Genomic DNA, 12,793 nt, shown 5'->3' with positions numbered 1-12,793 from the left:
TTCATAAAAACCTCTGACAAGGGTTTAATTACTAAAATTTATAAAGAACTAAATCAATTGTACAAAAAATCAAGCCATTCTCCAATTGACAAATGGGCAAGGGACATGAACAGGCAATTCTCAGCCAAAGAAATCAAAACTATTAATAAGCACATGAAAAAGTGCTCTACATCTCTTATAATCAGAGAGATGCAAATCAAAACAACTCTGAGGTATCATCTCACACCTAGCAGATTGGCTAACATGACAGCTATGCAAAGTAATGAATGCTGGAGGGGATGTGGCAAAGTGGGGACATTAATTCATTGCTGGTGGAGTTGTGAATTGATCCAACCATTCTGGAGGGCAATTTGGAACTATGCCCAAAGGGCGATAAAAGACTGTCTGCCCTTTGATCCAGCCATAGCACTGCTGGGCTTGTACCCCAAAGAGATAATGGACAAAAAGACTTGTACAAAAATATTCATAGCTGCGCTCTTTGTGGTGGCCAAAAATTGGAAAATGAGGGGATGCCCCTCAATTGGGGAATGGCTAAACAAATTGTGGTATATGTTGGTGATGGAATATTATTGTGCTAAAAGGAATAATAAAGTGGAGGAATTCCATGTGAACTGGAACAACCTCCAGGAAGTGATGCAGAGCGAAAGGAGCAGAACCAGGAAAACATTATACACAGAGACTGATACATTGTGGTACAATCGAAGGTGATGGACTTCTCCATAAGTATCAATGCAATTTCCCTGAACAATCTGCAGGGATCTAAAAAAAAAATACTACCCACAAGCAGAGGATAAACTGTGGGAGTAAAAACACCGCTGAAAAGCAACTGCTCGACCACAGGGTTGGAGGAGATAAGACTGAGGAGAGACTCTAAATGAACACTATAATGCAAACTCCAACAACAGGGAAAAGGGTTCGAGTCAAGAACACATGTGATAACCAGTGGAATCATGCGTCGGCTATGGGAGAGGGAAAGGCGGGGGGGGGGGGGGGGGGGGGGAGGGGAGGAAAAGAAAACGATCTTTGTTTCCAGTGAATAATGTATGAAAACGACCAAATAAAATAATATTAAAACTTAAAAAAAAAAAAAGAAAGGAGTTTAGATACCCAATACCCAATGTCAGGAATACAGAAGAGCTAGAAATTTTGAGATAAATGAGAGAAGACATCAGAACACAGTATTACAAAAGACGCAAGGCCTACCAAAATTGACAACCAGGAATAACATATCTTGCAAAGCTGAATATGATATTAGAAGGGAAAATGTACTTTTAGCAAACAGAGGACTCTTGGGCATCAGGTCAGATTGAGACTTATGGAGCACACGGGTCCAGAGAAACCTGGAAAGGTCATTTATTTAAACAAAAAGAGGATATATAGATCACACTAATAGAAGCAGAAATAGTCATCCTTTGGAACCATAATCTATTCAAAAGAGTGAGTTGTACAATATCCCAATTCCTCTTCCTGTACAAGTCAGGCTATTTTTTCCCTTACAAGCCATTGAAACTATCTTCAAGTCTTAGTTAAGAGGAGATTATAGGCTCAGGTGTCTGCGTAGTTGGAAAATCTTGAACCCCAGGACTTCGCTCCCCAGAATGCCTTTTGTATTTCCCAGAATTCCTCTCCTCTCTCCTCCATGTTGTGTGGTCATTTGTACGTAAGTTTTGGTAAAGTCTTCGCTCTCTCTCTCCTCTCTCACAGCCGTGGCTGAGTTGACTGTAGCTTTTGAAGTTGTAGTTATTATTAATAAATCTTATACAATGCAGTGTGCCACTACCACTCGCGCAAGTTTGCCAACGTGAGATTGTACACTCTAAGCGCAAGCGGGCTCCCATGATAGGTGAGGGATGGCTGCGTTTTTAAAGAGCTTCCAACAGTGCCTGGCATAGAGTGAGGCTACATGGTGAGGCTCTTGGTAAGCGATAGTGGGGAGGGAAAGAATCGAATTAGAATCCATGATCAGGGACTCCAGAACAGTTCTATTATGGGTAACCCTTCTTTCTCTTAGATCTCTTGAAGGAATTTATGCTTTTAAGACTGAGACATGCTAGGAAAAAAGGGTGAGGCACGATCTCCAGACAGTAATAACACCAGCATTGTTTGGGAAAAGGAATCCAGGAAGGTACTTTGTAACTATGATTCCCGGACTGGACATATAACCAACATGAAGATCACTAATGGACCAACATGTAAGAATGACCACGAACCAAAGAATAAAAGTTCAGAATACACAGACAGGAAGAGAAAAAGAAACGCTCAAATTGTTAAAGACATTATTTGATGAGGAAGGATAGAACGGGAAAAAGCAAACCCAACAAACAAAAGAAGTTAGTTGAAGGGGAAGAGTGGAAGGAGGCTTTTCCTTAACTATTTACCTGAGAGGAAAAATGGGAAGCATTTGATAGGTGAAAAAGAAGAGAGAAGGAATCTTTGAGGCACGTGTGAATTCGTGACTCGTGACCTCCATGAATTACAGGTCTGTCCATTGTGAAAATGGTTGGAGCACTCTCTCAGGATCGTGTGGTACACCCAGGGTCTGGGAAGATCCCTCCTCTTCTTAGCCAGCTCAAGCCCCTGTTACTCTAATAATGTCCCCCCTTTTTGGGCGTCTCAAGTAGCTGCCTTCCCTGGAACGTCCTCAGAGTCCGATTAGCGGTCACAGGGCAGCGTTGATGCCAAAGCCATCGCAAAGGCAAACGCCAGGGAATACGTGCCCTTTTGCCAGTCTGGTCTTCGGGGAGGGGAAAGATACTGCTCTCACTGCTCAGTTTAATTCCTCTATGCCATGCGCCGCGCAACCTTCTTAGTCCAAAGCTAACCCTGGGCTCGTGCCCTGTGACTGGCTTTTCAGGGCTTCCGCATCGGGCTGCCTAACGACAGCTGATCTGGAGTCCCGAGCACCAGCGCCATCTCCTAATCAAGAGATGAGTGAGGATATTACATGGCTGCCGCCTCATACAGCGCCTCTCTTCCTGTAAGGCGCCGTTCAAACACTGTTTTGGGCACGATGCTTTTCCTGCTTCCCCCGTGTGTTAATGTCCACCTTCCTAGACTCTGTCATATTTAACTGCTGTGTATATGCTTGAGTTGATGATTTTAGTGTCTGTGCTAAATTATTCTTTTCTACCCTTCTTATCTTCCCCCTCTTGTAACTAAGGCCTGGCACATACTCCGTGCTTAATATATACTTGCTGACTGATTTATTGAGTGAATAAATATTAGTGACGAATAGGTTAAAACAACAACAACAAAAAAAAGCTTTTTTTGAAAAAACTAAACTAAAAAGAATAAATAATTATAAATTGGATAATTGAGTTCTGATGCTTATGAATTCATTATTGTGTCTCCTTAAGCAATACACATTGAGGGGGCAGCTGGGTAGCTCAGTGGTTGAGAGTCAGGCCTAGAGATGGGAGGTCCTGGGTTCAAATCTGGCCTCAGACACTTCCCAGCTGGGTGACCCTGGGCAAGTCATTTGACCCCCATGGCCTAGCCCTTCCCGCTCTTCTGCCTTGGAGCCAATACAGAAGGTAAGGGTTTAAAAAAATACATATTGACCTTCCACTGTTTCTATTACCTGATCATAAACACGTTGTTTGGAAAGCCACAGATACTTGCCAGTTATTCAAGGTGCTGTTCCATCGCATTCACAACCAATATTGTCCAACTCATCTGGCAAGATAGTAAAATGCCAGAATGAACGGGGTTTTTTCTTCTCTTTTTCTCATTCCAGTAACAAATTGACCCACAATTCCAAAGTTAGAGGATTCATATTGTCTCCTTCCCTCTTCCCTCCCCCCTCCTGCAGTTGCCAAGCAATTCTACTGGCTTATCCATGTATCACCGCTCAGAGCACATTTCCACATTGTTCATCTTTAGAAGAGAACAGCCTTAGAAACCCCAAATCCTTTACCCCAACAAATAAGCGAGAAGGCACGCAGGCATTTTCATCTGCAGTTCTGCTCCACTAGCTCTTCCTCTAGAGCCTAGCATCCTTTTTCAGGAGTCCCTCAGAATGGTCCTAGACCATTGCCTTGCTGTTAATCACAAAGTCACTTGATCATGCCACACTATTACTGTGGATGACGTTTTCCTGGCAGAAAAAAGGATTTCTGTTCTCGTCTTCACATAAATGTTGCTTGTCTAGGGAAAAGCAAACACACGTTCACAAGATCATAGGCAAAAGAAGGACTTGAGTTTATTGGCAGTTCCTTCTTGAGTCTCAAGGGCCCCGTGAAGTATCGCTATCAAAGGAAGTGAAGAACACTGAAGCTTTTCTGTCTTTTACAGAAAAATAATGGAAAGCGCTATATTTAAAAATCCCAAACATCAGTGATAACATGAAACCTTTAAAATGGAATGAAACCCAAGTGCATCTATGATGTGGATGGGCAAGCCCCCAATGGCGGAATGATGGGAATTTTTGCTGTGGCATCCCCCTTACAGGCTCCCCCAAATCTATCTAGAAAATGCACCGGATCAAGTCCTGCTGGGGAAATCCAGAAAATGACACCGCGGAGCGTAGAGCAATGGACAAGGCAGTCTGAGAAAGGGGTCAAGATGGAAGTTCACTACACAAGGCACTCCAGCACCCAGGAAGAGGAAGGAGGGTCCAGATCATGCCAAGCCAGAGCACCATGATGGAGACAGGTACCGATTATTTATTGGTATTTATCCCATTCTAGTCTGCATTACAGATCCAGAGAAGAGTGAGAAGTGGAGCTGCACACAAAGTTGGCATTGTCGGGTAGGAAGACCTAAGGGCTTGACCAAGAAAGGAGAAACTTTAGAAGGCAGAAAGGAGCAGATCACGAATGATTAAAAGAAATTATATATGTTAGCCCTAAGAGCATCTTTACAAAAATTGCATATCCAGTAGCCTCTCCCAGGGACGGCTCTGTGGAATTGGAGGCAGTGGTGCAGGGAAGGGGAGAGTAAAAAGAAAGGATGAGAATGGGAGGAAGGCTGGGGGAAGATTTCTCAGGAGGAACAGAAGACTTCCCAGCATTGTCATTTCAGCTCAAATACCCATTATTAGTCATTTGGAGAGGAGGATCAGTCTTGTGAGATGGTCTTGGGGAGGGTGGAACCCATTCATCAAATGGCTTGGGGAGGGGAGGAGGTTCTCTGTTTCAGGATCCACCAAAGTCTCTGCCCCTTCCCATTCAGAGAAAGGGTTCCCAACCAAACCTTTGGCACCCACCATAGGCTCAGCAGGACACTCAGCCCTGTCTTCTTTTTCAAGTCCTGAGGGCTATCCCAGTCTCCTGGGACAACCGGAAGGCAGAGAGCAGAGTTGAAAGACAAGTGCGGGCTCTCTGCGGAGAGGGCCAGGGGGCCACTACAATTGAAGTCAGAAGGAGAAGGAGAAGCCGCCAGTCTTAGGCCAAAGTCAACAACCTGCAGCAGAGTTGGGAGTAGAGTGAGGTGGCAATGACGGGCAGATCAGACACTGTCCCTCTGCCCAGTCCCTGGCAGCGGCTAGCATGGGGGCCTTCGGTGTTACTCCAGATGGCCCCTGGACAGGACTGTCCAAGTGGCTGAGTGCCTGAGGCCGGTGGGAACCCAGAACTAGAAGGGTATGCTAAGAAGAGAGGGGTGCAGGGAGAAGCTTCAGGGTGAAGGTGGGGAGTCGTGGCCTACACACACACACACACACACACACACACACACACACACACACACAACACATATATACTTGCACACAAATGTATATGTACACATCGCGGTCTATTCCCCACATCTGGGTATAGGAAGACCAAAACAGAAAGCTGGTCTTGGCCAGCAAGGAGGATTTTTATTGTAGAATATCCCGTCCATTCCCTGATTGGGCTTCGTAGTTCACAAATCCGAGCCAAATGCTTGGAAGGGCCGTGAGCGAGAGAGAGCCTTACGAGCGCCTCGGCTTTGGACAGTGAGAGCTTCCGTCTTCTTAGGAGCGGTCTGCCACTGTAGCCAGCGCACTGACAGCTTCTAACACTCACAGGGCTGAGGAGTGCTGGGTGGCCTCCATTCATCTGACTTAAGTAGCCTGTGACAGGGAAATGGAGCAGCTCTTAATGCCACATGCAATTCTTCTTGGATTGAGTTAACTAAACGGCATTTTTTCAATAAAAGGAAAACGAATAAGAAATTCGTTCTCAAGGAGAGCCGCTTACATCCTTTTTCCTTACATCCCCCTTAGGGAGGAATTTCATTTTTAACCTCCTCATTGTTCAGTTGGTTAGCCTCACTCGTGTGCCTGCCAAGGAAACCCCAATACTAGGATCTTTGCATTGTTCCTTATATTCTCTCCTGATTAATATTTCATTGGTGATTTATTTCTAGAGAAAGACTCAAAAAAACCAAGAGAAATCCACCAAATGGCTCTGGCTCAGGATCTGCTAAAAACTTGCACTTTCACATAAGTTTGCATACACCCAGACAAAGAAAAGTTGAAACTACTGAAAAAAAAGTACCAATTCTTTGCCTTGAAGAAAGGGAATGAACAGAGAATGGTACAGAACGATTTTGTGACTGAGGGAGGCCTGAGTGGGAAACAGCCTGGCCTTGGGAGTTCAGAGCCACAAATATGCCAAGATCCCGGCTGCAGTGGGTACCAGATAAGAACTTAGAGGCCAAGAAGAGCCCAGTAACATAAAAATGTCAAGGTTCCAAGAATAGTATGTAACAGAGAAGGGCTGAGGGGAGCCATACATGCCGGCAATGTTCCAACAATGGTATGTAACAGATAAAGGACTGGAAGGGGGGCCATACATGCTGGAGGGTATTTAAGGCCCAGCCTTCAGGAGGGAACTGGGAACTCTCTTGGCTGAGTTTCCACTGGTGCGCGCCAGTACAATAAACGACCCTCTTGCTTGATTGCGTTGTCTACGGGTCTTCCTTGGTGGTGGGCAAAAACCGAACCCTAACAGTGACAGAAAGAAATTCATTTTTATCCTTTCTCCTGAGTAATTTGTATTAATAAAACATCATGATTTCAGTGAGTGATCACACTCTTTTTTTCCTGACAAAATGTAATGTCTAATTCCTAAGCAAGAAGAATAAAGAAAACAATCTTGACAATCTCCAAGTTTACTTTTATAACTCTTGGTTTACCCAATTTCATCCTCCTTGAATCTTGGTTGCCATTAAAGCCTACCTTTTTTCAGTCTTCTTCAAGTAAAACCAAGCATGCTGTGCAAGTTATTCCTAGGTATTAATTATTATCTGACAAGTAACACATATCTGACAAAATTAAATTGATACGGCAGAGCAATGAGTCAAGCCCAACTAGAATGGGCGCCACCGATCAATACATACTGCTTCCCAGAGGCTGTTTATTGTCTTGGTTTTAAAATGCAATGATCTGTTTTTGTTTTGTAACTTATTTGGTTAAATATTTTCCAATTACACGTTAATCTGACTCCAGTTGAACTTGGGACAGCTCTGGACAACGGGTCTGACTCCTTTGCTCTAGAGTGTGTGGTGCTAACTGTAGAGTGAACAGTCTGTACATCCTAAAAGAGTTGCCGTCTATATTCACAATCTGAATGAAAAGCTATCATAGCCTTTGATAACGGGAGCTGTGGATTGCAAAATGGGTTCAAACACGCTGTTGGGATCATCGTCCACTGCCATTTGCTTTGGAATGAAGCTTTGGGCAAAAACGAGAAGAGCTGGTTTCTAGTATATATTTGGTCACGAACAGAAAAGGTCTTTAGGTGACACATTGCTAGGCTTCTGTCTGCTAAGTGTGTATTTATAGGGGTTCGCTGAGATTTCACAAATCCTTCCATCCTATTGATCACTTGTTCATTTTTCAGGCTTTAGAGAGCTGCTGAAGGAAATGGAAACCCAGCACCTACTTAAACATCAAGTCAGAAATGGAACAAACGAATGTAATAAAGTGACGACAATGGCTACATTTACTGCTGACACTGCACTCACTGCCTATTAAAGTGATCATAAACGGTGGGAACTAACACGTTTTCAAAGTGCTGTCCAAAACATGTGGCAGCTTGGCAAACGCATTTCCATATTTTACAAGCGGATCCCCAAACATTCAGAACTACCGACTTTATGTAGACTCTACTTTGACCACGGTCAGCAGTAATAGACAGCATTTCCTCAAATTACTCACGAAGGCGAATGCCCACCTGGTTAAAGAAGAAAAGACTAATGGACTGCTTCTGCAACTTCATTGTCTTCCGAAGGTGTCAAGGACTTTCCATGCTGTTCACAGATATTCACCGAATGAGTCCCGACATGAACCAAGACCCGATTTTAACTTGGTATTCATTCAAACACAGAAACTTAAAAAGGCTTCGAAGAATCTCAGCCGGGAAAACAGATGTTTTGTGTGCACAGATGAAAGTCCGGTTGCATGATTTCCATTGCAATAAATAATCAAAACAGACAACAGAAGAACACTTCGTTACACCCTGCTGGATATTTTGTGGGGTAAAAGAAGGAAAGCCTCATACTTGTCCGCTAATTCATCAACAGTGTGAGGGAGAAAAGGGGACTCCTGCAGGATTGAAATATTTCTGTGATTTTCCAGTTTAGAATCAACTGTACCAATAAGCTGGCGCCGGAGACAAGGTGATCCTTCATTTCCACTGCACTGAACAAGCTTCTATCGGCAGCAGACAGCACTTAATATATGCGTCTGGCTCAGTCTGGTCTAGCTGAGGAAGGAATTCACGGAATTGTTAATATCCCTCCTTTTTCTGTATGCACCGCACATCATTGTATTCCGCTGGGTGCCTGGAGGGGCTTTTGCTCTTCGCCTGGTCTTGCTAAGACCAAATCCCATTGAACAGTACCTAGAAAATGCCGTATTGCAGGGTCTAGGCTACAAATAACACAATATGGCCTTAATGTTATATCTAGCAGCCTACAGAACTAAAGCCCCTCACCAACATACGACTGTCTGCATGCAAGCATCCAGTAAGCCCAGAAATCCTCTGCTCATGCTATTGATCGTCCAAGAAAGAGAAGATTCCCACATAGATGGAGCACACAGAGTGCATTACAGAATGCTTGTTTTCCGAGAATGAACCCTTTCTGAGCAACACTGTTGGTTTGTGTGTGTGTGTGGAAAAAGCCCCCCAAACATTCTACTTTCAATTTGGTTTTGGTCTCTTGACCATTGGGTCAGAGTGGCTTAATATGGAGATAGAGCCCCAGCTCATCGCAGAGTGCCGTTCTCCCCCCCCCCCCCCCATTCATCACTTGTATAACCTGGAGATCACTAGGGTGAATGCGATCGATTCCTAGTCTATCCATTCATGATTTGTCCTCACAAATCTACAGACATCAACACACATAAATGCTGATGTTATCCTGAGAGGCCGTGTCCACTATGGCAGTATGAGGAGTACTAAAAGTCTTCTATGTCCGCGTGTGCACACCCAACTAGCATTTTATGAAGGTGATTCTAGACTAGGCGGTCTTGAGCTTCCTTGGTATATTCAATGACTGTTAGAATGAAGTTAGAGAGTCCCACAGTGAAACAAGGACTACCAAGAAGCAATATTATTTCTGTTACTTTAGGGAGTACCCTTTTAACACAACTCTAAAGAACTTGAGGCATGCAAAGATTCTTTTTATCAATGGAATGTTGCCAAGTAACAAGTGTAAGTAGAGTGGGTGCCTCATGGACATGGAATATGTGTTGTGAACTGTCAAATGTTATGCTTATATGAAATATAATTTTTAAGTGTATGTATGAAAGTTCTGAAATAGTTGCTGCACTTCCGACTAAGTAGTTTTAACAATTTCAGTATAATATAAATTTAGATCTTTCAAGAGATGGAAAAAAGCAACTTTAGCAAGACTAAAAAGACATTTCGTTTTTTCTACTCAGAAAAGGCGAAGCGACCAGTTATTCAATTTCAACTTCAAAGTTTGATTTTGAGACAAATTATTACAGTATCTTGAAACATTTCTTTTAAAATGCTAATTGTTAAAGAAATATTTTTTAGGAAAACAATCAAGTACCAGGCATCACCTAAGAGTTTGGGAATTTAACTTTTGTGAGTACCAAAATATCCATTTTAGGAAAGGAAAATAATAGGTTCTTTAGAGAAATACATTTTAGAGATAATGACCCAAAAGTGCATAGGAAAAACTATTGAAGGTTATGGTGAAAAAAATCTTTTATTTTCTATCACAGAGAACTTTGAAATGGATACAAGGAAAAATGGAAAAAAGAACGATAATCATTTGAAATAGGCATGTAACTTTTTCTTGCCGGGATCATTGTGAATTAGTGAATTATTCAGACTGTTTCCTGTTTGGACATGGAATGATGGTAAGGTGTGATAGATAATGAGCACACTTTTTAAAGTGAGCAAACTTTTCTCCTTAAATGTAGCCCAGAAAGAGATCCGACTAGGAGAGAGGATTAGACACTTACTTATAGGCACTTAAGATTGTGTATATAAACTTAGCTGAAATGGCTAGAAACATACAGTCAGTTTCTGTCTCTCATGTATATGTGTGGATGTGCATGCACATATGCCAGCCAGCCCTGCGTATTGGGAAGTTGTGACTGTGAATTCCTTGGTTTTAGCTTGGCAGTGCATTCTATAATAATTCCTCCAAATAAAAAAGGAAGGAGAAATGAAGCAGTCGTGTTTTGGTATTTGGCTCCTTCCATGCCAATTAAAAATGCGCTGCCGTGTTTTAAAGGATCAGATACTCCGACAGTTATGCAATAGCCTCGAATTGCACTGCTCCTCTGGGGTAATCTGAAAAGATGACTGCTTACAAGCAAAGGATATGTATGCTCTTTCCCCCCTACAGTTACACGTTCTTTTGTTCTGCTGGTCTACCGCAGGCGAACACTCAGTGGAGTCCCAAGCTGCTGTTCCCCTCCGCCTAGGTCCCAAGAGCCTGACCTGTGGTTGTCGCTGAAAAGCCTCACAAGTTAGGGTCTCAGGGACTAGGAAAAGTCTCATCCGGCGCAGTAGGATTCTTCTCCCAGGACTGTGGAGATCCGGGGACTCCGACGTTAGAAAAACAAAGCGCAATAGAAGCTGGAGGAGTGTGAATACAGAAAATGAACTCTTGAGGCTACTCTTCAAGCAATTAGGAGCAAGAGAAACACGACACACCTTAAATACCGAGAAAGGGGCCTTCTGCCCAGTTGGAACGAGACCCTGAACACATGCTGAAAGCTGTTTCGGAAACAGGCTAGCTCCTCGAATGCAGGAAACATTAAACTGTCCTTCAATGCCATTCTCACCGAAGTGATGTTTCCCATCACAGCTCCAGCACTGTGCATGCGGCCCCAGACACGGACTGGCTCAAACTGAGCCAAAGATGGCTTCGGACAGCTCACAGAAAGGAATCAAAGCCGTCCTGGTTTGGGCACGCGCCGCACACTCGGAATTTAGGGCAGCTGCAGCATTTTCTCTTTGAGGTTAAACAAGTTCCTATTTACACAGCGAGGGTTTCTGCCAACAAAATAAACCTCGAACTCTAACCCGGGGACACGGTCAGAGGAAGAGCCATTTTCCTGAAATCGCACCGAGCCCGACACCGCTAGTGCCGCAGGCAGTCCCAGTCTGGACCTCGGCCGCTTTGGGGCTTGCCTGCGGGAGGGACAACAGAATTCCTGCCTTAGAACAAGCCCGAGGGGTCACACAGAGCCCGGACTAAGGCTGCCAGACAGAGCAGCCGCTAAAGCAAGCTGTGGCTCTTCTGGAGAAAAGGGCAGGAGGAGGGAGAGGAAAAGAACGACCGATCTCAGGCGCGCTGTAAGCAAAGTCCGCGGGAGAGACTCCCCCCCTCCCCCGGCCGCCACCACACCCCTCTCCAGGCGGCTATTATTTCAGCGCTCGGGATGCCCTGGAAGACCAACTACCGCGCTGCTCGGGGCACTGAAACGCGCTGTTTCTCTCCGAGCATTTGCTTTCGCGACCGAGTCAGACCTGCCTTAAAGGAGCGGAGAGTTTAAAAGAGGCTCTTCCGAGAGAAAACCGAAGTCAGACCTTCGGCCAGCCCGGGCTTTCCTTAAAGGGGAATGTGGGGACTCGAGCTTTCCAGCCAATAATTAGCGTGAAAGGTCCCCCCCCCCCCCCCCCCCACGTCCACAAGTATGACATTGACATAATCCGGCCCCCTTCCCCCCTGCAGAGACCCGTCCTCCTCAGGGAGTACAGCGGACGCGCCAAACAGGGGAATCACTCCGATTTGGGTTGCTCTCCAACGTACCTTTGCTTCTCACTGACTGACGGGCTTCCTACCCTTCACGCGCACCCGCGCACACGCGCGCACACTCCCACAGACAGCCACAGACACACGCAGGAGCCGGCGCGGGCTCGCGCACGCGCGCGTTTGGAGGACACACACGGGCGGTACAGCGGGGGTATTTGTAGGGAGTGGTATCCGCTGGCGTGTTCATTGCGCTCCCGACGGTCTAACATTCGCTCTCGCCCAGGTCTGCCGGCCGGCCCGCGGCATTTGTGGCTCTTGTAGGCCACATGCTGGAAGAGAAAGAGAAGGGAACGAAGTGCGATCAAAAGCGCCAGGCAGACTTCCAGGAACGCCTTCATTTCCTCGGGGCCGGCCGGCCCCTTCTAAGCCCCTTTCCTCTTCCTCCGCGGCCGCCTCGCACTCGTTTGACAGCTTTCCGGAAGAAAATGTCTGGCGCTCCACGAAGCCGGTAGCCAGCGGATCATCCGCCGCCCCCGATCAATAAGGCCCATCCAAACGGAACTGGGCAAAGCGGGCTCCGACACGGGCCCCCCTTACTTCCTTCACGGCCTCAGGCAAACGGGCACGTCCAAACTAGCGCCCT

General features: G+C 45.3%; 1 non-coding gene across 1 annotated transcript; it reads right to left on the bottom strand.

Annotated features, from left to right (window-relative positions):
• Positions 1-10,862: 10,862 nt before the first annotated feature.
• MIR125B-1 (microRNA mir-125b-1) lies at positions 10,863-10,944 on the bottom strand. The gene has a single exon (NR_032167.1). It is a non-coding gene; the product is annotated as a microRNA mir-125b-1 (primary transcript).
• Positions 10,945-12,793: the final 1,849 nt, after the last annotated feature.

The sequence above is a fragment of the Monodelphis domestica genome, chromosome 4, assembly GCF_027887165.1.
Source record: "Monodelphis domestica isolate mMonDom1 chromosome 4, mMonDom1.pri, whole genome shotgun sequence".
NCBI lineage: Eukaryota > Metazoa > Chordata > Mammalia > Didelphimorphia > Didelphidae > Monodelphis > Monodelphis domestica.
This window is presented reverse-complemented; position numbering and strand designations above follow the sequence as displayed.